General features: G+C 48.3%; 1 long non-coding RNA gene across 1 annotated transcript in view; it reads right to left on the reverse strand.

Moving 5' to 3' along the window:
• LOC143958944 (uncharacterized) overlaps window positions 1-25534 on the reverse strand; it is a 101080-nt gene extending 75546 nt beyond the window's left edge. Inside the window, exon 1 of the long non-coding RNA XR_013270152.1 lies at window positions 25154-25534. This is a non-coding gene — a long non-coding RNA (uncharacterized LOC143958944). The remainder of the gene's footprint in view (window positions 1-25153) is intronic.
• Between the last annotated feature and the right edge of the window lie 1612 nt (window positions 25535-27146).

Below are 27146 nucleotides of genomic sequence, written 5' to 3' on the forward strand. Positions count from 1 at the left end.
GGACGTAGATTTTATCCTCATACCATAGGAGGTCATCCCTGGCCAGTAGGGGGTATCAGGCGGAAAAACAGCACTAGAGGAAGCTTGCTTGATTTGGGACAATAAATCCCCCTGGAGCAGGAGGAAGTTTCCTGAGGACAGGATGGTGTCTGGGGACAAAGGAGTTTCAGGTTCGCTGTACATACGTGACAAGGGGTCAGGCTTGGTGTTCTTCGAACCGGGGCGATAGGTGATATGGAACGAGAATCTGGTGAAGAAAAGTGCCCACCTGGCCTGTCGTGGTCTCAGTCTTTTAGCAGTCTTCAAGTATTCTAGATTCTTATGATCCGTATACACAAGGATCGGGTGGGCTGCTCCTTCCAGAAGATAGCGCCATTCTTCAAGTGCTGCTTTAATAGCCAGTAGCTCACGATCACCTACGTCGTAGTTCCTCTCTGCCTCGGATAATTTACGAGAGAAGAATGCGACTGGGTGCAGAAGGGATTTAGGCCCTTGTCTCTGAGAAAGCACTGCTATCTCTGAGGCATCCACTTCTAAGATATATGGCAGGGTCAAGTCAGGATGCTTTAGAACTGAGGCTGAGATGAACAAGTCCTTCAGAGTAGTAAAGGCTTCTTGAGCTTCGGGAGTCCAATGGAACTTTAAGCCCTGCTTGGTCAGTCCTGTGATGGGAGAAATGATAGTGGAGAATCCCTTTATGAATTTCCTATAAAAGTTTGCGAAGCCCACGAACCATTGGATCCCCTTCCTGTCAGTAGGTGCGGGCCAGTCCCGGATGGCAGAAATTGTCCATCTTAATGCCTTCCACTGAGATGATCAGACCAAGGAACTGGATACTTCGTTGCTCAAAGACACATTTTTCTGGCTTGGCGTAAAGACCGTGAAGTCAGAGTCGCGATTAAACGTTTCTAACGAGTTCCCGATGTTCGGCTAGGGAGGAAGAAAAGATTAGAATATCATCCAAATAGATAATTACGAATAGATCAAGGTAGTCTCTGAAAATGTCGTTTACAAAGTGTTGGAACGTGGCGGGGGCGTTGCACAGACCAAAAGGCATAACCAAATATTCAAAGTGCCCGAAACGTGTACGGAAGGCGGTCTTCCACTCATCTCCCCTCCGAATGCGAACGAGATTGTAGGCACCCCGAAGATCCAACTTTGAAATTACTACAGCTGATCCCAGTCTTTGAAACAATTCGGGCACTAAAGGCAAAGGATATTGGTTCTTGATGGTGACCTTATTAAGAGCCCGATAATCAACACAAGGACGTAGGGAGTGGTCTTTCTTCTCAACGAAGAAGATTCCTGCACCCGCCGGGGAGGTGGAAGGTCGGATGAACCCCTTCTCCAGGTTGTCATCCAGGTAAGACCTCAGGGTCCCTAATTCCGTTTCTGATAGAGGAAAAATTCTTCCAAAGTTTAACCCAACTTCACCACTCCTACGAATTGTTATTTCCTAATGACAAATCCCTATATATTAAGAAATAGGGTTGAGCCGGAAACCCCCTGGTTCGGTTCGCACCAGAACTTTTGAACGGATCCCAAATTCGTTCGAACGTTAGAACCCCATTGAAGTCTATGGGACTTGAACGTTCGAAATTAAAAGTGCTAATTTTACCGGCTAATATGCAAGATACTGTCCTAAAAAGGGTTTGGGGACCTGGCTCCTGCCCCAGGGGACATGGGTCAATGCAAGAAAAAATGTTTTAAAAATGGCAGTTTTGGCGGGAGCACTGATTTTAATGACGATTAAAGTGGAAAAAAAAGTGAAATATTCCTTTAAATATGGTGCCTGGGGGGTGTCTGTAGTATGCCTGTGAAGTGCCACGTGTTTCCCGTGTTTAGAACAGTCCCTGCACAAAATTACATTTAACGGAAATAACGTCATTTAAAGCTGCTTGCGGTTTTAATGTAATATCTGGTTCCTGCAATATGGTTGAAAATCATTGAGAAAAATGGCATGGGTAGCCCTCAATGCCCATTACCAGCCCCTTTGGGTCTTGTATGCATATTAAGGGGAACCCCGTACCCATATTAAAAAAAGGAAATGCGCGTGGCCCCCAGGCCGTATATACTCAGAACAGCAGTATACAGGCGGTGCAAACAAGACAGGGACTGTGTAGGTTTGTTGTGTTAAGTTGAATCTGTTTGTAATTTTCAACTGGTACATTTTTAAAGTGTAGCTCCAGTCAAAAAATAATTTTAAGCTTTTTGGAAAACATAGGGAAGGGTCATCACCCCTGTATAATTTGTTTTGTCGTCCATCTTTTTTTCATCTCACTTGCTGTTGTCTCCTTCCGTTTGCAAGTAGGAGATGTTTGTAAGTTGGATGTTTGAAAGTAGGGGCCTGCCCTATATGCTCTGCAGAAATGGCGGAACAAGGTGTTGGTTTTGCCACAACATTGTAAGCCCTCAAAGTGACTCTTGGTGGGCGCTGGAGCGCCCTGCTGTGAACGATTATATCAAGAATTGTAATTACATGCCATTGTTGAACAGTGGTAGAAAAATTGACCTTTGGTGGTTGTGGTGCTGGTGCCACAACACTATAAGTCCTCACAGTTACTCTGGGTGGGCACAGAAACGGGTCCTCCTGTGAAATATTATATCAAGAATTGTAATTACATGTCCCTGTTAAACAGGGGCAGAAAAATTGGGCCTTAGGCACTGGTGCTGGTGCCACGACACTGCAACCTCTCCCATATACTCTAGTTTTATTGCAGGAATTAGCCCTGCTGCAAAGCATTGCATCAAAAATTGTAATTAAACGCCCCTGTTAAACAGGGGCAGAAAAATTGGGCTGATGGCACTGGTGCCACGACACTGCAACCTCTCCCATATACTCTAGTTTTATTGCAGGAATTAGCCCTGCTGCAAAGCATTGCATCAAAAATTGAACTTAAACACCCCTGTTAAAGAGGGGCAGAAAAATTGGGCCTTAGGCACTGGTGCTGGTGCCACGACACTGCAACCTCTCCCATATACTCTAGTTTTATTGCAGGAATTAGCCCTGCTGCAAAGCATTGCATCAAAAATTGTACTTAAATGCCCCTGTTAAACAGGGGCAGAAAAATTGGGCTGGTGGCATCACCCAGAACCAAAAATGTTCTTCCAAGATATCATCGGAGGAGGAAGAGGATAGACAATCAACATAACAGGACAGTCACTCAGCATCAGCATAGGCAGTCTTGAAGGGATGTGATATTTAAAAAAAAATTATTCGGTTACATCAGCTTCAGGTGCTTGGTAGCTGTGGGTGATCCAAGACTGATTCATCTTGATGAAGGTCAGTCGATCAACTGATTCGGTAGACAGCCGTACCCTGTGATCGGTAACAAAGCCACCAGCAGCACTGAAGGTGCGTTCCGAAAGAACGCTGAATGCAGGACAGGCCAGTAGCTCAATTGCATACTGTGTAAGCTCTGGCCAGTGATCCATCCTCAAGACCCAGTAAGCCAGAGGATTTTTGATGGAAAAGGTGTCCAAGTCTGACCTTGCCCCTAGGTATTCCTGCACCATGTAAATCAGACGCTGGCGATGGTTGCTGGAACCGATCATACCTTGGGGCTGCGGACTAAAATTTTGTCTGAAAGCATCAGACGGCCACCTTCTCCACGCTCCTTCTGACTGATGCCTCAGCAACACGTTGTCCAGGACCAGGAGTTTGTAACCTCCCAGTCTCTGGGAACGCGTTGCACAGACCTTTCTGCAAGGCCTCCCGGAGATGTCTCATCCTCTGCTCCCTCTGCGATGGCAAGATAAGGTCGGCAACCTTACCCTTGTACCGTGGATCAAGGAGAGTGGCCAGCCAGTAATGGTCCCTCTCCTTGATCCGAAGAATACGAGGATCCTTCCGCAGGCTTTGCAGGATCAGGGAGGCCATGCAGCGTAGGTTAGCTGAGGCATTCAGTCCGGAGTCCTCTGGGTCACTAAGGACAACATGATCCGCAGCTACCTCCTCCCAGCCACGTAGAAGTCCACGTGTTTCTTGGGACTGTAAATCATCCCTACAAGACTGCTGCTGCTGCTGCTGATGCTGAGTGCCAGCCTCCACCTCCATGCTGACACAATCATCCTCCTCTTTCTCTTCCTCCTCCTCATCCTCTTCCTGTGTGATGGGTGGCACAGTAGGAACACTGTCTGGATAAAGGGGGCCTTGAGAGGCAAGGAAGTCCTCCTCTTCCTGCCTCTGTTCTGCCTCAAGTGCCCTGTCCATTATTCCATGCAGCGTATGCTCCAAGAGGTGGACAAGAGGTACAGTGTCACTGATGCATGCACTGTCACTGCTCACCATCCTTGTGGCCTCCTCAAACGGTGACAGGACAGTGCATGCATCCCTGATCATGCCCCACTGGCGTGGTGAGAAAAATCCGAGCTCACCTGACCCTGCCCTGGTGCCGTAGTCGCACAGGTACTCATTGATGGCCCTCTGCTGCGTGTGCAGCCGCTGCAGCACGGCCAACGTTGAGTTCCACCTGGTGGGCATGTCACATATAAGGTGGTTCTTGGGCAGGTTCAACTCCTTTTGGAGCTCAGCCAGCCGAGCACAGGCATTAAATGATCGGCGGAAATGCACACAGACTTTCCTGGCCTGCTTCAGGACATCCTGTAAGCCGGGGTACCTGCCCAAGAACCGCTGCACCACCAGGTTAAGGACGTGAGCTACACAGGGCACATGGGTCAGTTGTCCCTGTCGGAGGACGGAGAGGAGGTTGGTGCCATTGTCGCAAACCACCAATCCTGGCTTAAGCTGGCGTGGCGTCAACCACCTCTCGGCCTGCCCCTGCAGAGCTGACAAAACATCCGCCCCAGTGTGGCTCCTGTCCCCCAAACAAACCAGCGCAAGCACGGCATGGCATTGTTTTGCCTGCGTACTTGCGTAGCCCCTGGAACGCCTACGGAGCACCGCTGGTTCTGAGGACAGAGCACTGGAAGAGGCCATGGAGGAAGAAGAAGAGGAGGGGGTGGAGGAGAGAGGTGTGTCACAACCAATAGTAGCATTTTGGAGGCGTGGTGGCGGAACAACCTCCAACACTACTGCACCTTGTCCTGCATCCTTCCCAGCTGCCAGAAGAGTGACCCAATGGGCCATGAAAGACAGGTAACGTCCCTGTCCATGCCTGCTGGACCATGAGTCAACGGTAATATGCACCTTACCGCTGACCGCCCTGTCCAGCGAGGCAAGGACATTGCCTTCCACATGCCTGTAGAGAGCCGGAATCGCCTTCCGTGAGAAAAAGTGGCGTTTGGGGACCTGCCACTGAGGAACCGCACATTGTACAAACTCACGGAAGGGGGCCAAGTCTACCAACTGAAAAGGCAGCAGTTGAAGTGCTAGCAATTTAGCCAAGCTAGCATTCAACCGCTGGGCATGTGGATGGCTGGGAGTGAACTTCTTTCGCCGGTTCAGCAGCTGGGGCAGGGACATTTGCCTGCTATAATCGGACGTGGGTCTACTGCTAGCAGAGTGCCCGGAAGCACTTGGCTGTGACACACCTAATTCTACACCTTCATTCCTCTCAGAGCAGGTTTCAGAGAGGACTGAAGGTCTAGTGGGGTTGGAGATGCCAGCTAATGAGGAGCAAGGAGAGGGCCGCTTTGTTCTTTGGTGTGGGTCTTTGAGGTACGCTTGCCAACGAGCTGCATGGCAGGTCAACATATGTCTGGTCAAGCATGTCGTGCCCAAGCGGCTGATGTTTTGGCCACGCGAGATACGCTTAAGACATATGTTGCAAATAGCAGCGGTGCGATCTGATGCACTCGTCTCAAAAAAGGCCCACACCAAAGAACTTTTAGCATAACATTCAGAGGCAGCGCCCTGCACAGGCGGAGCTCTGCGGTGTGATTCAGTCGGTGTGCTGCCCCTAAGCTGGCCCTCGGAGGGCATCCTGCCTCGTTGGACATGTGCCTCCTCCTCCTCCTCTCTCCTACCAGGCACCCACGTGGAGTCAGTGCCCTCATCATCCCCTCCCTCTTCATCGCTGTAGCAAACCTGGCAGTATGCTGCAGCTTGTGGAACATGACTGCCAGATTGCTGTCCTTCTTAAGCATCCCCTCTCTCTGCATTCACGCTACTGCCTTCCTCTAGCTGAGTGTCATCATCAGAGGCTACAAAACACTGGGCATCCTCCTGGAGCATGTACCCAACACTGTGCTCAAAGAGTTCAGGAGACTCCTCAGGAGGACGTGGTGGGTCTAGGGAAGGAGTCACTGATGATGACATTGAGAGGAGGGAAGACGATGCGTTGGCAGCTGCTTTGCTAGTACCCTGAGACTGGGTGAGAGAGGATGAGGAGGATGAAGAGGGCTTGGTCATCAGGGGTGGACTGACAACTTATGGGGCCCCTGGGCAATAGAAGATCATGGGGCCCCCTTTGTCTCCGCTCACACTCAAGCCGCACCTACACAGAGCCCCACCTACAATAATCATGGGGCACACAGTAAGGCACATCACATGGCACACAGCAGAGCACGGGGCACACAGCAGGGTTTATTATGTACAAAACAGGGCACATTATCGAGCACAGCATGGTGCATCACAGGGGGTACAGGGCACATCAGTGGGTACACAGCGGGGCACATCAGGAGATACAGAGCAGGGGATGCCGCACATCACTGGGCATGTGGCACATAGTAGGGCACACAGCAGAGCACAGGGCACACAGTAGGGCACATCCCAGGGCACATCCTTGGGAACACGACACATTAGGCGGTACACATCAGGGCACACCACAGGGCATGAGGCACACATCCCAGGGCATAGCGCACACAGTAGAGCACATCACAGGGCACACAGTAGAGCACAACAGGTGGTACACAGCAGGGCATGGGGCACATAGGGCACATCACAAGGCACAGGACACATCACAGGGCAAGGGGCACACAGCAGAGCACATCAGGGGGTACACAGCAGGGCACATCAAAGGCCATGGGGCACGCAGTAGGGCAAATAGCAGGGCACAAACCAAAACACAGGGCACACAGTAGAGCACTGGGATCCTCTGGACTCAGCACAGTGTCTCCCAGGGTAGCCATCAGGGGGAAAGGTTGGTGGAGGGCACAGGGGGACACTGTGGGTGGGTGTTACAGGGAGATACTGTTTGGGGGAGGGGGGTGGATGGCACAGGGGGACACTGTGGGGAGGTGGCACAAGGGGACGCTGTGGGTGGGTGTTACAGGGGGTCACTGTGGGGGGTGGAGGACACAGGGGGACACTGTGGGGGGGTGGAGGGCACCCTGTGGGGAGGTGTTACAGGGGGTCACTGTGGGGGGTGGAGGGTACAAGGGGACACTGTGGGGAGGTGGAGGGCACAGGGGGACACTGTGGGGGGGTGTTAAAGGGGGTCACTGTGGGGGGTGTTACAGGGGGACACTGTGGGGAGGTAAAGGGCACAGGGGGACACTGTGGGGTGGGTGGAGGGCACAGGGGGACACTGTGTGGAGGTGGCACAAGGGGACGCTGTGGGTGGGTGTTACAGGGGGTCACTGTGGGGGGTGGAGGACACAGGGGGGACACTATGGGGGGGTGGAGGGCACCCTGTGGGGAGGTGTTACAGGGGGACACTGTGGGTGGGTGTTACAGGGGGTCACTGTGGGGGGTGGAGGGTACAAGGGGACATTGTGGGGAGGGACACTGTGGGGAGGTGGAGGGTACAAGGGGACACTGTGGGGAGGGACACTGTGGGGAGGTGGCACAGGGGGGTCACTGTTGGGGGAGTGTTACAGGGGGTCACTGTGGGGGGGTGGAGGGCACAAGGGGACACTGTGGGGGGTGTTAAAGGGGTCACTGTGGGGGGTGTTACAGGGGACACTGTGGGTGGGTGTTACAGTGGGTCACTGTGGGGGGGGGTGGAGGGTACAAGGGGACACTGTGGGGGTGTTAAAGGGGTCACTGTGGGGGGTGTTACAGGGGGTCACTGTGGGGGGGGGGGTGGAGGGTACAAGGGGACACTGTGGGGAGGTGGCACAGGGGGTCACTGTTGGGGGAGTGTTACAGGGGGTCACTGTGGGGGGGTGGAGGGCACGGGGGGACACTGTGGGGGGTGTTAGAGGGGGGACACTGTGGGGAGGTAAAGGGCACAGGGGGACACGGGGGGGGTGGAGGGCACAGGGGGACACTGTGTGGAGGTGGCACAAGGGGACGCTGTGGATGGGTGTTACAGGGGGACACGGGGGGGGTGGAGGACACAGGGGGACACTGTGGGGGGTGTTACAGAGGGACACAGCGGGGGGGTGGAGGGCACAGGGGGACACTGGGGGGGGGGGGGTATTACAGGGGGACACTGTGGGGGGTGGGAAGCTGTGCAGCAACTTTCTAATAGCCGCATGTGGTACACACTTAAGCACAGGACAGCATACAAGCTGCTGCTGCACTTTCCTTCCTACATGCAGAGTAGTGCGGGAAGCTGCTGTACACAGACCTCTCGTGATGCGCTCCTCTCCGCCGGTCCCTCCTCTCTTCTCGTCCGTCCGAGGTGATGACAAATACAAGCACCTGGGGTGAACGGAAGGGAAGGAGCAACAGAGCAGTATTCAGACACAATGCACATAATTGATTTATTTTTATTTTTTTGTTAGGCTTTAGTACGGTTATTAGTTAGCATTAGAACCATATTGTTTAATGTGAAAATGATGTATATTTTCACTGCTGAATGCTTTATTTTTTTAGATGGGGCCTAAAGCCCCATATCATCCTCCTTGTGTTTTTTATTGTTACCAATATCTCGTTGCAGATGACTGGAATGAGCACAAGATGTATGTGTGAAATGCGTCCACATGACCATAGTTTGGTGTCTTTGGTGTTATCTGTGTGAAACAATATAAAAGGCAATCGGAAGTTCTGGATCTGCAGTCATTTCTTTCTTCCTTCTGACTGGAATGATCCAGTATGGCTGGGCTGCTGTTCGATCTAAAGTAAGTGAAGGGTACACATTTTTTCTTCATTTTATACATTTATTTTTCTTTAAAGATGCATTTAGCCTTTAACTCCAGGGCACGTTCATCCCATTGGTGGTCAATGGGCAGCATGTCTCCCCTTGGTGGTCAATGGGCAGCATGTCTCCCCTTGGTGGTCAATGATGGGCAGCATGTCTCCCCTTGGTGGTCAATGGGCAGCATGTCTCCCCTTGGTGGTCAATGATGGGCAGCACGTCTCCCCTTGGTGGTCAATGATAGGCAGCAAGTCTCCCCTTGGTGGTCAATGATGGGCAGCACGTCTCCCCTTGGTGGTCAATGATGGGCAGCATGTCTCCCCTTGGTGGTCAATGGTGGGCAGCACGTCTCCCCTTGGTGGTCAATGAGGATTCACTATTGAGTTGGCCCACCCTTTTGCAGCTACAACAGCTTCAATTCTTCTGGGCAGGCTGACCACAAGGTTTAGGTGTGTGTCTTTGGGAATGTTTGACCATTCTTCCAGGGAGAGCATTTGTGAAGTCAGGCACTGATGTGGACGAGTAGGCTTGGCTCGGGATTCTCTGCTCTAATTCATCCCAAAGGTGTTCTATTGGGTTGAGGTCAAGAATCTGTCCAGCCCAGTAAAGCTCCTCCATCCCAAACTCGCTCATCCATGTCTTTTATGGATTAGTGACAGGAGGGAAGTTGGGGCTACTTCCCCAGGATAGAAGGGTGAGGCATTCACATGTAGTATCAACAAAATTCCAAGCTTCCAGGAATAGGAATTTCTCCAACTTTAGACAAGGCAGAGACCCCAAAAAGAATTGGAGGAGTACTCAGGCCACGTTTCTAAAGGCAAATAGAGAAGCCTCTCCAATAATCAGGAGGGGACAAAGTCCATTTGACAAAAGGCCACTGCAGCCAGGTTGAAGAGGTTTGCGGAGGTATCGGGCAGTCGTTGCGAAGATCCGTGGGTGGTTTCTACAGTCCGTTTTACCCATTTTTGGACCTTCCAAGATGTGCCCCCACAGGACTCGTTAGTTCTAACAAAAAGTCCAACTTCACAGCAGAAAGCGGAAGCTCTGCAGAAATATCTTCAGCTTCTTGTAGTACAACAGGCAGTTTTACCGGTCCCTCCCTCCAAGAGATTCATTGGATTCTATTCTCCTCTGGATGGTATAGGTAGACTCGCAAGATGCTTATTTCCATGTTCCCGTGTTACCAGCGTTCCAAAGATTTTTGAGAGTGGCAATAGGCTCAACACATCTCCAGTTTCAATGCCTGCCTTTTGGCCTATGCACATCACCAAGGATATTCTCAAAAGTTCTAATTTCAGCCCTGGCACCTTCGAGTCTTTCACTTTTTGGATGACATTCTACTGCTAGCGTCCGATCAAGCCCAGCTACGGGACCACAAGGAGATTCTTCTGAGGACTCTGAGAGAGTTTGGGTGGTTAGTAAATACAGAGAAGAGCCTCCTAACCCCAACTCAGGTGATGATTTACCTGGGTGCTCTATTCAACACCAAGGCTGGTACAGTGCGCCTCCCTCCCCAGAAGGTGAAGGCGATTGTTCAGAAGATGGTCCACGTCAGATCTCTCTCTCACCTGTCAGCCTCGAATTGCTTGAGTTTAATCGGGACCATGGCGGCTTGCCTTCCAATGTTACCTTGGGCTCATTGGCATCTGAGGACTTTTCAATGGGGCTTTTTGACGCAGTGGAGGAAGAAGTCCCTATGTCAGAGAATATCAATTTCAACTTCTATAAAGAGAAGTCTCCTCTGGGGGTCGAAGGAAGACCTCATTTCAAAGCCTCGGCTCCTGCAATGCCCTTCCTGGACCATTCTTACCACCGAGGCAAGTTCGAAAGGGTGGGGAGCACACTAAGATCACCTGGCAGTGCAAGGGAAATGGGACGTAGTAGTCTCCAACGTCTTAGAGCTGCGAGCAGTGTACTTAGCTCTGCTGAGTCTAAAAGAACATCTACGGCAGAAACAAGTGCTAGTGCGGCTAGACAACAGAGCAGCAGTTTCATATATATAACGGCAGGGGTGAACGCACAGCATCACATTATTAAAGGAAGTAGAGCCCATTATGTTATGGGCGGAAATAAATTTGTTGGATTTAAAGGCAGTTTACCTTCCGGGCCGTTTGAATCAGCAGGCGGATCGCCTATCACGTTGTTTTCCAGACAGCAACGAGTGGGCAGTGCACCCATCAGACTTCAGTTGGATCATGAGTCTGCAGAAGCCACCAGAAATAGATCTCTTTGCTTCTCCAATGAATGCGAAGCTGCTGAGATTTCCATCCCGTCTGCCTCATCCCCGTGCAGAAGCAGTAGATGCCCTCTCGAGTCTGTGGCGATGCGAGACCGCATATGCGTTTCCCCCCAGACCCTTTATCGCAAAGTTTTTAATCAGATTATTGATGGAGCCAGTCAGAGTGATAGCTATTCTGCCGTACTGGCCGAAGAGGCCGTGGTTCCCTTGGGCAGTGAACCTCAGCGTATGCCCCGCCGTTCAAGATCCCAGTGTTCCCGCAGCTTCTCTCACAGGGGAAATTGGTGCACCCAGCTCCTCACAAACTGAATCTACAGCTTTGGATCTTGAGCGGCAGAATTTCCAGTCATTAGGATTCTCAGTGGGGGTGATTTCTACTCTCCTAAAGGCTAGGAAACCTTCCACGAACTTTATCTATTCTAAAATATGGAATACATTTAAAAAAATTTCAGAAAGTAAGCAGTGGGACCCCACCACTCCGTCCACCTCAGTAGTTTTGGAGTTTCTGCACAATGGTTTAGATCTGCGGCTCAGTTTAACCAGTAGAGACCCGCGCTATAGCCAAATGACGGCTACAGCGTGGACCTCCTTTGCTGGGACAACGTCTATTGACGTTGTCCCGTGCACGAGCAGCCTGAGGGGCACACGCGGCGTGCTCTGTGATCGGCGAGTCTAGAAGACTCGCCTGATCACGGATCCGAGCAAGGGGTCGATCCCGACCCCTTACCACGTGATCAGCCAATGACAGCTGATCATGTGATACAATCGCCGGTGGCCGTGATTGGGACATCAGTCCCGATCACGGCCAGCTTACCAGTACCCACCTGCCCCCTGCCAGTGCCACCTCTGTAATAAAAAAAGGGGCCCTCCATCAGTGCCACCCAGCAGTGCCCATAGTGCCACCCAGCAGTGCCCACAGTGCCACCCAGCAGTGCCCACAGTGCCACACATCAGTGCCCACTGTGCCACACATCAGTGCCCACAGTGCCACCCATCAGTGCCCACAATCTGCCTCAACAACGGTGCTGCACCCCAGTGCCACATATCCGTGCCCATCAGTGTCATCTACCAGTGCCCATCAGTGCCGCACATCAGTGCCCAGCAATGCCACCTATCAGAGCCACCTATCAGTGCCACCTATCAGTGCCCATCAGACCCATCTATCAGTGGTACCTATTAGTGCCACCCATCCGTGCCATCTTATCTGTGCCCATCTTTGCCCATCAGTGCCGCCTTATCTGTGCCCATCAGTACTGCCTTATCTGTGCCTATCGGTGCCACTTTATCTGTGCCTATCGGTGCCACTTTATCTGTGCCTATCGGTGCCACTTTATCTGTGCCTATTAGTGTCGCCTTAACTATGCCTATCAGTGCCCACCAGTGCCGCCTCATCAGTGCACTTCAATGAAGGAGAAAAATGACCTGTTTGCAAAATTTTATAACAAACTATTAAACATGATTTTTTTATTTTTTTGCATCTTTTTTTGTTTGTTTAGCAAAAAATAAAACTCCCAGCTGTAATTAAATACCACCAAAAGAAAGCTCTATTTGTGGGAAAAAAATGATAAAAATTCCATTTGGGTACAGTGTTGTATGACCGCGCAATTGTCATTCAAAGTGCATCAGCGCTGAAAGCTGAAAATTGGTCTGGGCAGGAGGGGGGTTTAAGTGCCCAGTAAGCAAGTGGTTAAAGTGGTGCTCAGGCCAAAATTACACTTTTTAAATAAAAATACCCCTATAATACACAAGCTTAATGTATTCAGTAAAGTTGGTCTGTAAACCAAGGTCCGTTTTGTTAGGTTATTACAGCATTTTGAAAGTTTATAAACTAGCAGCAGACTGTGGCCATCTTAAGTGTGGGCATCTGAAGCCAGACCGTATTTCTTCCTGGATTCAGCCTTGCAGATCTCGCACATGCTCAATGCTGCACAAGCAGTGTAATAAGTTTCAGGTCAGGTTTCCATGGCAACGGCAGTGTTAGAGGAAGTTGCCACCCATATCTATGCAAACCCCTCCTCCCTCCAGGAACTAGTAAATATACTGCATGTACAAGAAATATTATTCAAGAAACACACACACACACTATATATATATATCGTGTTCTGTACATATACACACACACACATATCTACACTCAGCTGATACTTTTTTCTGTACAGCTTTTCATTTAAAAAGAAAAAAAAAATAATTAAAAAAATAATAATGTCAGCAACACAATTCATTTATGAATCTAGACGTATTGAAGACGACTTTATGAAGTTCAAACTGTGCATATTAATTTTGAAAAATTGTGCTTGTGTTTTGGTGTTAGGCCCCTTTCACACGGGATGGATCAGTAATGATCCGCTTGCTCAGCGGGGATCGCTCTGTTGTCCCCGCTGAGCCGGAGGATAACAGGGCGGTCCCAGTACACTGTGCATGGACCGCCCTGTCAGCTCTCCGCTCTCCTCTATGGGGGATCGTCTGTCCGTGTTCATCCGATCCGCTCTGCAGACGGATAGAAAAATAGGATTTTCCTCCGTCTGCAGAATCGGACAATTGCGGAGGCGGACGATATCGGGTCTTTGCGGATGTTCATCTGCCGACTCCCGCTATCCCATAGGAATGCATGTATGTCCGTACTTCATCCGCAAACGGATGGATGAAATACGCACATAATGTCCGCATGTGTGAATGGGGCCTTAGATGGGATGGTGGGAGTATTTAAAAAAACTGCTTATTTACAACTATTTGCACAAACAACTTTCTCTATGTTACATAGATAATCGGGTTAAAAATAAGAAAATATTCCCCCAGCACATCGCATCACCCCCCTCCCCGTAAAATCGCATCGCCCCAGCACATTGCATCACAACGCCCCCAGCACATTGAATCGAATCTCCCCCAACACTTCTCATCGCATCCCCCAAAGCACATTGCATCACCCCGACACATTAAATCGCATCAGAACATCGAATCGCGTCGCCTCCAACAGATCGCATCAAATCGCATCACCCAAGCACATCGCATTGAATCGCCCCAGCACATTGAATCGCATCTCTCCCAGAACATCAAATCGCAACACCCAAGCACATCGCATTGCATCTCCCCCAGAACATCGAATCGCATCACCCCCAGCACATTGCATCACCCCCAACACGTCGAATTGTATCAGTACATCGAATCGCATCACCCCAGCACATCTCCATCGCCCCAGCAAATCGAATCGCATCTCCCCCATCACATTGCATCTCCCCCAGCACATTGCATCACCCCCAGCGCATCGAAATGCCCAAAGCACATCGAATCGCATCTCCCCAGAACATCGAATCGCATCTCCCCCAGCACACTGAATCGCCCCCAGCAAATTGCATCGCCCAAAGCACATTGCATCACCCCAACACATCAAATCGCATCAGAACATCGAATCGCGCCGCCCCCAAAACATTGCATCGAATCACATCACCCAAGTACATCGCATTGAATCGCCCCAGCACATCGAATCGCATCTCCCCCAGAACATCGAATCACATCACCCCAGCACATTGCATCACCCCCAACACTTCGAATTGCATCATCACGTCGAATCGCATCGCCCCAGCACATCGCATCGCCCCAGCAAATCGAATCGCATCTCCCAGCACATCGAATCGCATCAGCACATCAAATCGCTTTGCCCCACCACATAGCATCAAAACGCATTGCCCAAGCACATCACATCGCCCCAGCACATCAAATCGCATCACCCATCGCATCGAATCGCATCACCCAAGCACATCGCATTGAATCGCCCCAGCACATCGAATTGCATCTCACCCAGAACATTGAATCGCATCACCCCAGCACATTGTATCACCCCCAACACTTCAAATTGCATCAGCACATCGAATCGCATAGCCCCAGCACATCACATCTCCTCAGCAAATCGATTTGCATCTCCCCAGCACATTGTATCTCCCCCAGCGCATTAAATCGCCCAAAGCACATTGCATCACCCCCAACACATCGAATCACATCAGCACATCAAATCGCTTTGCCCCACCACATCGCATCGAAACACATCACCCAAGCACATCGCATCGCCCCAGCACATCGAATCGCATCTCCCCAGAACATCGAATCGCATAACCCCCAGCACATTGCATCACCCCAGCACATCGATTCGCCCCCAGCACATCACATTGGCCCCAGCACATCGAATCGCATCTCCCCAGCACATCGCATCGCCCAAAGCACATTGCATCACCCCCAAAACATCGAATCGCATCAGCACATCGAATCGCTTCGCCCCAACACATCGCATCTCCCCAGAACATCGACTCTCCCCAAAGCACATTGCATCACCCGCAACACATCGAATCGCATCGCCCACAGCACATCACATCAAATCACATCGCCCCAGCACATTGCATCGCCCCCAGCATATTACATCACATTGCCCCCAGCACATATAATCGCATCTCCCCCAGCACATAGAATCGCATCTCCCCCAGCACATCGAATCGCAACTCCCCCAGCACAACGCATCGCCCAAAGCACATTGCATCGCCCAAAGCACATTGCATCACCCCCAACACATCGAATCGCATCAGCACATCGAATCGCTTCACCCCAACACCTCGAATCCCATTGCCCAATCGCATCACATCTCCCCAGAACATCGAATCGCCCCCAGCACATCACATCGCATCGCCCCCCAGCACTTGGCATCACATCGAATTGCATCTCCCCCAGCACATCGAATCGCATCTCCCCCAGCACATCGAATCACATCTCCCCAGCACATCGAATCACCCCCAGCATATCGCATCTCCCAAAGTACATTACATCACCCGCAACACATCGAATCGCATCGCCCCCAGCACATCACATCAAATTGCAACCCCCCAGCACATCGCATCGCCCCCAGCACATCGCACCACATTGCTCCCAGCACATAGGATCGCATCTCCCACAGCACATCGAATCGCATCACCCTCAGCACATCGAATTGCATCTCCCCCAACACATCGAATCACATCTCCCACGAACATCGAATCACCCCCAGCGCATCGCCCAAAGCACATTGCATCACCCCCAACACATCGAATTGCATCAGCACATCGAATGGCTTCACCCCAACACCTAGAATCCCATCGCCCAATCACATCACATATCCCCAGAACTTCAAATCGCCCCCAGCACATCACATCGCATCGCCCCCCAGCACTTGGCATCACATCGAATTGCATCTCCCCCAGCACATCGAATCGCATCTCCCCCAGCATCTCCCCCAGCACATCGAATCACATCTCCCCAGCACATCGAATCACCCCCAGCATATCGCATCTCCCAAAGTACATTACATCACCCGCAACACATCGAATCGCATCGCCCCCAGCACATCACATCAAATTGCAACCCCCCAGCACATCGCATCGCCCCCAGCACATCGCACCACATTGCTCCCAGCACATAGGATCGCATCTCCCACAGCACATCGAATCGCATCACCCTCAGCACATCAAATTGCATCTCCCCCAACACATCGAATCACATCTCCCACGAACATCGAATCACCCCCAGCACATCGCAACGCCCAAAGCACATTGCATCACCCCCAACACATCGAATTGCATCAGCACATCGAATCGCTTCACCCCAACACCTAGAATCCCATCGCCCAATCGCATCACATATCCCCAGAACTTCAAATCGCCCCCAGCACATCACATCGCATCGCCCCAGCACATCACATCGCATCGCCCCAGCACATCACAGCACATCGCATCACATCGAATCACATCAGCACATCGAATCGCTTCGCCCCAACACATCGAATCCCATCGCCCAAACGCATCTCCCCAGAACATCGAATCTCCCCAAAGCCCATTGCATCACCCACAACACCTTACATCAGAGTCCCACTTTATAGCAGAGTATCGCCCCCTTGCATCAGAGTGTGGCAGAGTGCCCCCTTACACATACACTATATTGTCAAAAGTATTGGGACACCTGCCTTTACACACAAACTTTAATGGAATATCAGTCTTCGTCCATAGGGTTCAATATTTAGTTGGCACACTCTTTGCAGTTCTAACAGCTTCAACTATTCTGGGAAGGCTGTCTACAAGGTTTAGGAGAGTGTCTATGGGAATATTTGACCATTCTTCCTATAGTACATTTGTGAGGTCAGGCACTGATGTTGGACGAGAAAGGCCCATCTCGCAGCCTTCACTCTATTTCACCCCAAAGGTATTCTATTGGGTTGAGGTCAGGACTCTGCATTCCAGTCACGTTCCTCCACCCCAAACACGCTCATCCATGTCTTTATGGATCTTGCTTTGTGCACTGGTCCAAATCACTTGGTGGAGGGGGGATTATGGTGTGGTGTTGTTTTTCAGGGGTTGGGCTTGGCCCCTAAATTCCAGTGAAGGCAACACTTAAGGTGTCAGCATACCAAGAAATGTTGGACAATTTCATGCTCTCAACTTTGTGGGAAGTTTGAGGAAGGCCCCTTTCTGTTCCAACATGACTGTGCACCAGTGTACAAAGCATAATCCATAAAAGACATGGATGAGCGAGTTTGGGGTGGAGGAGCTTTACTGGGCTGGACAGATTCTTGACCTCAACCCAATAGAACACCTTTGGGATGAATTAGAGCAGAGAATCCCGAGCCAAGCCTACTCGTCCACATCAGTGCCTGACTTCACAAATGCTCTTCCTGGAAAAATGGTCAAACATTCCCAAAGACACACACCTAAACCTTGTGGTCAGCCTGCCCAGAAGAATTGAAGCTGTTGTAGCTGCAAAAGGGTGGGCCAACTCAATAGTGAATCCTCATTGACCACCAAGGGGAGACGTGCTGCCCATCACTGAGCACCAAGGGGAGACATGCTGCCCATCATTGGTGTTCTGGGGAGTGGGGGGGGGGGCAAATAGTGCTCCATTGGTGTTCGGGGGGGGGGGGTGGGAGCAAATGGTGCCCCATTGGTGGTCCCGGGTGGAATAGGGTGCCCCGTCATTGGTGGCCCCAGGTGAAATAGACACGGCAGGATACCTGTATATGACAAGGGACTCTGTCATGCATTATATTAGTAGTCCTGTCTGAAAATCTGCAGAATAGTATTGCAGGTCGTCGTGTGTTTTATTTTTTATATTTTTAATTTTTATTTTATCTGATTTAATCAAAACAATCGGCTAACTAATGAATTATGAAAATGTCCGTTAGTTGCAGCCCTAAATGCAATTACGCCAGCAAACAACCAGCTAGTTCTCTGCATGGAAAAGAGCCACCACCATCATTGATGGCATTGAGTGAAGACAAGCCATGGATGTGGCCACTGCATCTGCACTGAGCCCTTAAGAAGAAAATTCGCTTTATACCTACCTGGTGTCCAGACATCAAGCAGCTTCCGCCGTAAATGAGAGCAAAGTCTAAATAGGTCCAGCCCGAAGCTCTGTGTCTGAAAGTTCAGCCTTAATCTACTGTTGCAGGACCCTCATCAGCCTTGCCAGAGTGGAGGGCAGGTGTTTACCACCACCATACCGGGCAACCATAGCATGAATCGGATGAAGGTACTCTATGCAACTGCATAGAGTACCTTAAATATGATGCCTAAGTCCCTCTCCCATTTGTGGATAAATGGTGGGGGTCGACTCCTCCTCCTGACTACTCAATAGGTTGTACAGGAGGGAGAGGGTGTGTCGCACAGGTTCCCTTTTGTGACAGATGGTCCTCTGTGGGATTCTATAATTGGAAAACTATGGCAATACTACTTTGAAAGTGTGCAAGTACTGTAGAGGCAAAATTGCTCATGTACTAGATCAAATCACTGTAGAGAGTTATTTACAATCAGTCATGTCCTTCTCTTTATTATTTTATGTTTTTGATCCTGCCAGTGAATGTTGCAAGGAGCAAGTCCATTTTGACATGTTTGTAAAGGGATTTAAAGAGGTTGTAAAGGTTTGTTTTTTTTGTTTGTTTTTTTTTCCTAAATAGGTTCCTTTAAGCTAGTGCATTGTTGGTCACTTACACTTTTTTTTTTTTTCCCCCTTCGATTTCCCTTCTTTTTTTTTTTTTAATTCTTTATTTAATTCCTTTTTCTTTTCCTTTACAAAATAGAGTATACAAAAAACAAAAGTCAAAAAACAATACAATCGATCACAAACTCAATCTTTTCTTAATATCTTTTTACAACCAAATATGCTTAACATTTCTTCTCCCTCCTCCCACCCCCCCCCCCCCTCCCTTCCTTGCAGTGGGTTCAGAGTTGTATCCACCATCACCAACCCTATGTATATCTATCCCGGCTTTATTTTATAATTTCCTCTACATACCTCCAGGAATTTTTGAATTCTTTCCAAGATACCCATTTGCCCGTACGCCCTTCTCCGGATACAATTTCCTCCCCCTCTTCCGCTGGGCACTCCATGTTCTGTATTTCATTTACCCGGAGTATCCAGTCCCGTATTTTAGGGCTATCCGGCTCCCGCCATTTTTTTGGAATGAAACTTTTAGCGGCACTGAGCAGTATGGGGATTATAGAGGACTTATATTGCCTCACCGGGCCTTCGGTCCCGTGAAACAAAACAGTCCAAGGATCCTCAATTATGTGTTTATTCGTTACAACCTTTATTAACTCCAACACCTCCTTCCAATATTTTTTAATAATCGGGCAATCCCACCAGATGTGAGCCATAGTTCCTGTTATCTTACACCCCCGCCAACACTCTGGGGATTGTGCAACTACATATCTACTCACTTTGTCTGGGGTCGCGTACCACCTTGCGAGACACTTATAGTTCAACTCTGTCATCTTATTATCTGCCGTCGCGCTATGAGTTAATTTCATTATTTTCTCCATGGTCTGAGTGCTGCAACGAGTCCCCAACTCTCTCTCCCATTTTTTAATATAGGGCGGGCCCTCCAGTCCTTCCCCCCCTAATAGAATTTTATAAATTCGAGCTATATTATTTTTTGATTTGTCTCTCAGACACAGCCGCTCAAAAGGCCTATATTCTTCCTCACTCCGAATTGGATGGGGGAGTTTTGTAATAAAGTGGCTTAACTGAAGATACCTCCATGCATCAATCCGCATAAGTTCCCTGTCCTTCCTAAGTACTTCAAACGTGTTAATTTTACCTCTGTAAATAATATCTTTTACCTGTGCATTACTTTTTATTATCCAATTACCCCCCACCTCTTGTTTCCCAGGTATAAAATAGTCGTTGTCTTTTAAGTAAATCAAAGGTGAGTTGTAACTCCATTTATTATGTGCGTGAATTCGATCCCATAACTTAAGTGCATTACGTGTTATTTCATGTGTGTTTACTCCTACTGACCTATACTGGGGGGGATTCCAAATTATCCGTCCTAACTGTGCTTGGCTCATCGCCTTTTCTACCCTTACCCACCTTTTATTATTTGCCTCTTTCCCCCATTCCACCACTCGTGTAAGAACCACCGCATTGTAATATTTTTTAAAATCCGGGACTGCAAGGCCCCCCTTTTTTTTTTCCCTGCTCAGAACCGCATAAGCAATTCTTGGTTTTTTATGTTGCCAAATATACCTTGAGATTAGCCCTTTTAATGTCCTAAAGAAAGCTAGGGGGAGAGAAATGGGCAGCATTTGAAACTTATATAGAATCTTTGGGGCCAGAACCATTTTGACCGCGTTGATTCGCCCAAACCAGGAGAGGTGGCATGTTGAAAATTTCTCTCTTAATTTCCTCTAGTAATGGAATATAATTGTTAACATAGATTTTCTTAATGGTATCGGCGAGGAGAACTCCCAAATATTTAATCTCCTTTCGCCAAGGAAATCGGAATTCCTCGGTGAGTCTTGCCTTTTCCTCTCCCTTGATATTAATATTTAGAACTTCGGACTTGCTGAGGTTTATTTTTAAATTCGAGATTTCCCCGTATTTTTCCAACAACCTCAGCAAGTTCGGAATCGTGATCCTTGGGTTGGAGATGTAGAACAGCACATTGTCCGCATATGCTGCGAGTTTGTGCTCTTCCTCACCTACTTTAATCCCTTTTATGTCTGGGTTATCTCGGATGGAGGCCAATAACGGTTCCAAGAACAGTACAAAAAGAAGGGGTGACAAAGGGCACCCCTGTCTTGTTCCATTCTCCATTTGGAATTGGGAGGATGACATCCCATTCACTTTTACAGATGCCTGAGGATGATTGTATAACACCTTGATCCATTGGATCATTCTTGGTCCAAGGCCCAGCACTTCCAGCGTTTCAAACATGAGTCCCCAGTCTACCCTGTCGAATGCCTTCTCCGCATCTATCGACAGGAATAGTCCTGGGGACCCACTCATTTTTAAGGCCTGTAGCAGGAGCAACGAACGCACTCCGTTGTCCCTACCTTCTCTCTCAGGGATGAATCCGACCTGGTCCGGATGAACCAGTTCGGTCATCCTTTCCTTCAGCCTAGATGCTAAGACCTTGGCGAATAGTTTGGTATCCGCGTTTAATAAGGCTATCGGTCTGTAACTAGAGCAAAGCGTGCTATCCTTCCCCTCCTTTAGCAGCACCGTGATTGAGGCCCGCAAGGCCTCCCCTTCCATCCCAAAATCTCTGTCCAGGCCGTTCATGTACTTGCAGAGCTTAGGGACCAAGATCTCTTTATATTTTTTCAAATACGAGATCGTGAATCCGTCTGGTCCCGGACTTTTGCCGAAGGCGGCTTCTTTCAGAGCCTTAAAGATCTCTTTTTCTGTAATGGGTCTATCTAAGTCACATCTATCACTCTCTGCTAAGCTCGGTAGTTTCACTTTATTCAGGAATTCTTTAATTTTGTCTTTTTTTCTAAAATCTTTTGCCCCTTTTTGTCCTAAATTATACAGAGCTTCATAGTATTGTTTAAACACCTCGGCTATCTCCCTGGTAGTATGGGTCATCTTCCCATTCTTGTCTTGTATTTTATCAATAAAATTAATCCCTCTCTTCCTTTTCAGCTGTCTTGCTAGATGACTACTTATTTTATTTCCCAGATAGTATCTCTCTCTAGTTCTCCTGTCCAATGTCCTCTTTGATTCCTGTTCCATCATATCTTTAAGTTCATCCCTCTTAATCACCAATAAGTGGAGATCTTCCTGCTGTTGCCGCCTTAATTTTTTATGGGCCTGTTCTAATTTATATACCTCTTCTCTTAAGTTTTCTATTTTCTCAAGTCTTTCCTTTTTTTTTTCTTGTGCCCATGGAGATGAGGATGCCCCTAATATATACTTTATGTGCCTCCCAAAGAGAGGCACCAGAAATTTCAGCTGTGTCGTTAACGGAGAAATAAAATTCAATTTCCTTTAGTACTGCCTCCGCAATTTTCTCGTCCTGCAAAAGGTTCTCGTTCAATCGCCACGTGAACGATTGCCTCTGCGTTCCGAGCATCCTCATCTTCATTGACACCGGGGCATGGTCTGATAATGTAATTATTCCTATCTTGGTTTCCATCACTAGGTCCAATAGCCTGTGATCAACCAGTATGTGATCCAACCTGGAGTACGTCCCATGCACGGGGGAAAAAAAGGTGTAATCTTCTATTTTATCGTGCTGCAGCCTCCAAACATCCATCATCTGGTGTTGTTTCAACCATAGTTTAATCATTTTCAATGCTTTCGTATTTAGTCCCCTAGCCTGGGACATACTATCCCTAGATGGATCCATACAAAAGTTGAAATCTCCTGCAAGGACAACCTCCCCTTCCTTAAAATCTTCTAACTTCCCCAGAACTGCTTTCAAATAACTTATGGGATTCTTATTGGGGCAATATACATTTGCTAGGGTGAGAATCTTATCCCCTAATTTTCCTTTTACAAACAGGTATCGGCCTTCAGGGTCTGTTATCCTATCAAGCAATGTGAACTTTATACATTTCTCGAACCCTATTGCGACTCCCTTAGCTCTCTTTATAGGCGAGTCCCCATATAACCAATTTGGATAACTATCTGAATATAATTTGATATTTGTGTCCTGCGACAAGTGGGTCTCCTGCAGGAACACCACCCCCGCTCTGTACTGCTGTAATTCCTTCAATAATTTATGCCGCTTAACCAGAGAATTCAGACCCTTAACATTATATGACAGGAAGTTTACTTCTATCATCTATAGCTTTCCAATAAGATGTAATACTTCCGTCTTCTTTTCTGCCTCATCTCAATACATATTACCTTAGTTGGTGCTGCAAGGAGCCTCCTCCCCCTCCCCGCCCCCCCTGGCCAAATCCCGACCTCTACTCTGCAGCTGAGGACCCCCTCTATTCTGCAGATTTTTACCCACTAGGGTGCGACTCCGATCGCGGCCACCCGTGTCAGGGTCCCCCCTCAGACCTGGTATGATGTCCCGGGGCCCTACCTGATCCCTCCGCCACCCTCTTTCCACCATCCCCCCTCCCCACTCTCCCCCTCCTCCACAAAGAAAAAGAAGAGAGAAGAAAAAAAAAAAGCAAAAAGAGAGAAGGAGATCAACAACCGTATAAGCCTTCCCCAAATCCAACTCCCAATATCAATGTCCTTTATATAAGTCCATTAGGGATCTTTAGAAATCTTTGGTACTGGGATCCCCAGATTATTACAGAAGACCTCCAACTCGTCTAGAAATTTTAATCTAAATGTTCTTCCGTCCCGCTGGACCAATAGGGCCGCTGGAAACCCCCAACTATATCGGATATTCGCCAGTTTCATTTGTTCTAATAACGGTTTTAAACGTCTCCTCCGAGCCAATGTTCCTGCCGATAAGTCCGAGAAAACCTGTAAAGATACTCCCTCATATTGTAACGGGGGCAGCCCTCTGAGCCTGCTCCATATCTTGGCTTTATCTTCAATGAGGCAAAATTTTATAATTACGTCTCTCGGGACCTCTTCCCTCAGACCTGGGGGTTTCCTCACCCTATAAACCCGCTCAATCTTTAAATCCTCTCCTATCCCTCTTCCTAATATAGGGTTAAATATTTTTCCCATCTTAACCCCCAAATCTTCTCCTTGTTGTTCAGGCAATGCTCTAATCCTTAGGTTTTGACGTCTGTTTTGGTTTTCTTGTTCTTCCAGCTTATATAAAATGTCCCGCTGGTCCGTTTGCAGTTTCCCAACTTGCGTTTTCAGTTCTAATATTTCATGGGCCTGTTTACCTGTTAGTTCCTCTGCTTCTTCCACTCTCCTCAATAAATGGCCCATATCCGTCCTGACGTTTGAAATTTCTACTTTGATGGTATTCTCTAGTTTGGCGAACATTTCCAGCATTTCACCTTTTGTGGGGATTTGAGCGATATCCCTCTGCCCCCTCATTTTGCCTTCCAAATCTGAGTCCAACTCCTCCCCTGAGTTATCTCCCGGGGCCCCTGCTGACTTAGCTACTTCTCTCTTCTTCTCCTTTACCCCCTGCTGCTTTTTTTCTAATCCGGGGCTTTTTACACTGATTTCCTTCACATACTTCTGAATCGTACTTGTGTTAAGACTCTCCTTTGATTCATTCGCCTTTTGATTTCTTCCCCTCATGTTCCCACCTTTTGTCCTTTGCCTCCCCAGGGTTAAGAGAAAAAAATAAAAAAAATTCTTTATTCAGTCTTTCTTTGATTGTGCCACCTGCACTGCGGTGAGAGCCCGGCTCCCAGATCCCCGCCTACTTTCTCTGTGTTTTTAAGTGAGAGCTATTACTGCGATCTCTTCTAAAAAGAAGTTTACAAGACTCCAAAAAGAGGGCAACACCTTATCACACATAACCTTCCGGCGATCATTCCATATACTTCATATGCAAGTCATATACATCGTTTTTGTGGATATATGTCGTTTTATAAGTCATTTATGTTTAAGCTCCACTTATTCCTATTACATCCTGGTCTGCCCTCTCAAAAATGTGTGGGATCAATTTCCTGAGCCTCCACTGTTTTGCTCTGTTCCACTCCTCCTCCTTACACTGAGTCTTTTCATCTAGGGCCGCCCAGAGCATTCAACAGGCAATGTTCAAATACATTTCAAATGAGGTTTAACATGTATTCAGCATAAATGGTTCAAAAAGTACCTGGGGAGGAGGTGGTTACTTATAAATATTCTTATAGTGTCCTCAATCCTCAGTCCATCTCGTTCCTCTGTCCATACAGCCTCCAGGGGATCATCAAGGGAGTATCAGTCAGTGCTTCCCCTGTGTTTGCCAGTGCTCCAGGAATCTCTTCAGACGCTGTTTTATTATCACTCCATCTGGTCCTGGATCCTGGCTGTGCACTAGCCCACTGTAGGTCTCGTACGAGGTCAGCAGAGACAATACGAGGAGGGGGGGGGAGGGGGTCGACGGACTCTGAACAGCGCTTTTGCCCGCTTAACACCCCGAGGGTGTACACCCCCGTGTGTACAGTCCGTCTGTTTAGTGATGGGATAGGACGGTCCGGGCGGCTTCATTCATGGAGCTCAGCATCCTTTCCCCTCACGCTGCTCCAGCTGATCAGCAGGACCGCCCCCATCTGCTCACACGGGCGCCGTCATCGGGTCCCTCCCCTCTCTCACAGGCAGCTCGTGTTACCCATCAGCTGATTTCCCTTCTAAATGGTTTTTGTTTTTTCTTAGAATTTCTAACTTCCTGTTCCTCCTTGGTGGCATTGTATATGCATTTTGAGCATCACATTGATTTCAATGGGTAGGAGCGGTGAATAAACCGCTCCATAGATGCGGCTAGCAGGACTTTTTTCACTGCCCTGCTAGCGCACCACTCCAGTGTGAAAGCCCTCCGGCTTTCACACTGGAGTGAAAGGGGCTGTTTTTTTCAGGCGCTACATAAGCGCTATTTTTAGCGATGTAGCGCCTGAAAACCACCCCAGTGTGAAGGGGGCCTTAGGCTCGATTCACATCTATGCATGTTGCTTTTGAGCGTTTTTGCAGTGCTTGTTGCGTTTTTGGACATGCGTTTTTGCCGCGTTTTTCTTTTTTTTTCTTCACTGTGGTTGCTTGACAACCAGCTATGTACAGTGAAAAAAAAAACAAAAAAAAAAAAAAACTGCACATTGCAGTAAAAATGCAGTGCTTGCGTTTTTTGATGCAGCTCCATTGACTTCTATTACATGAATAAACACTGCATTTTGCATGAAAAAAATGCCCCGCCCTTTCCAAAAATGCAGAGGCACAAAAATGCATTGATGCGAACATGTTCCATAGGAACACATGTAAAAAAAAAATGTCCCTGCATTTCTGCAAAATGCATCAAAAAACGCGTTAGTGTGAATCCAGCCTTAAAATCCATTATATTTTATTTAGAAATTTCCTCTAAATGACTATAGATGCAGCCTTGACAGTGCCAGTGTAAATGAGGCCTAATAGTCAATAGTCTGGAGTAAAATGCATAAAAAAGCACACCTATGCTTTTTTTTTTTTGTGCATTTTCAGTTTTGCATAAACACCCTACAGTCCATTTAACATGGTTTGCTATGGATGTAGTTCACATCTGTGCATTTTTTGGAAAGGGCCAGGGATTTTCGTTTTTTTTGGTTACATTAGATGGTTTAAATGGTCTAAAGATGCGCATCGAAAAATATTAAATACACCTGCAATATGCAAACTGCAACCTGCACAAGTGTGAATCAGACCTTGGACAGATTTAGAAGCTGCAGTGTGCATGGGCACTAAGGCTGGATTCACGCCTGTGCATTTTGGAGATTTGTACTACAGAACGTGTTCCATATGAAAACATGTTAAAGCGGTTCTGCACACATAATAACAGAAAATTGTACCATACTTACCGTAATTTTCTTTTCCTGGTGCCTATCCATGGCAGCATACCTGTGACAAGCTCCGCCTTGGCTCCTCCCTCAGGACTAGTGAATATTATAAAAGAAAAGGTTAGTACAGCCCCCGCATTCTCCGTAATATAGAATACCGAGGGTGGGATTGTATGCTGCCATGGATAGGCACCAGGAAAAGAAAATTACGGTAAGTATGGTACAATTTTCTGTTTTCCTGGTGCCTCCATGGCAGCATACCTGTGACAAATAACTAGCTGAGATGGGTGGGATGCTTAGAAGTCTATT

This window comes from Lithobates pipiens, unplaced genomic scaffold (genome assembly GCF_037356315.1).
Source record: "Lithobates pipiens isolate NorthernLeopardFrog02 unplaced genomic scaffold, aLitPip1_a1.2 Scaffold_66, whole genome shotgun sequence".
NCBI classification, from domain to species: domain Eukaryota; kingdom Metazoa; phylum Chordata; class Amphibia; order Anura; family Ranidae; genus Lithobates; species Lithobates pipiens.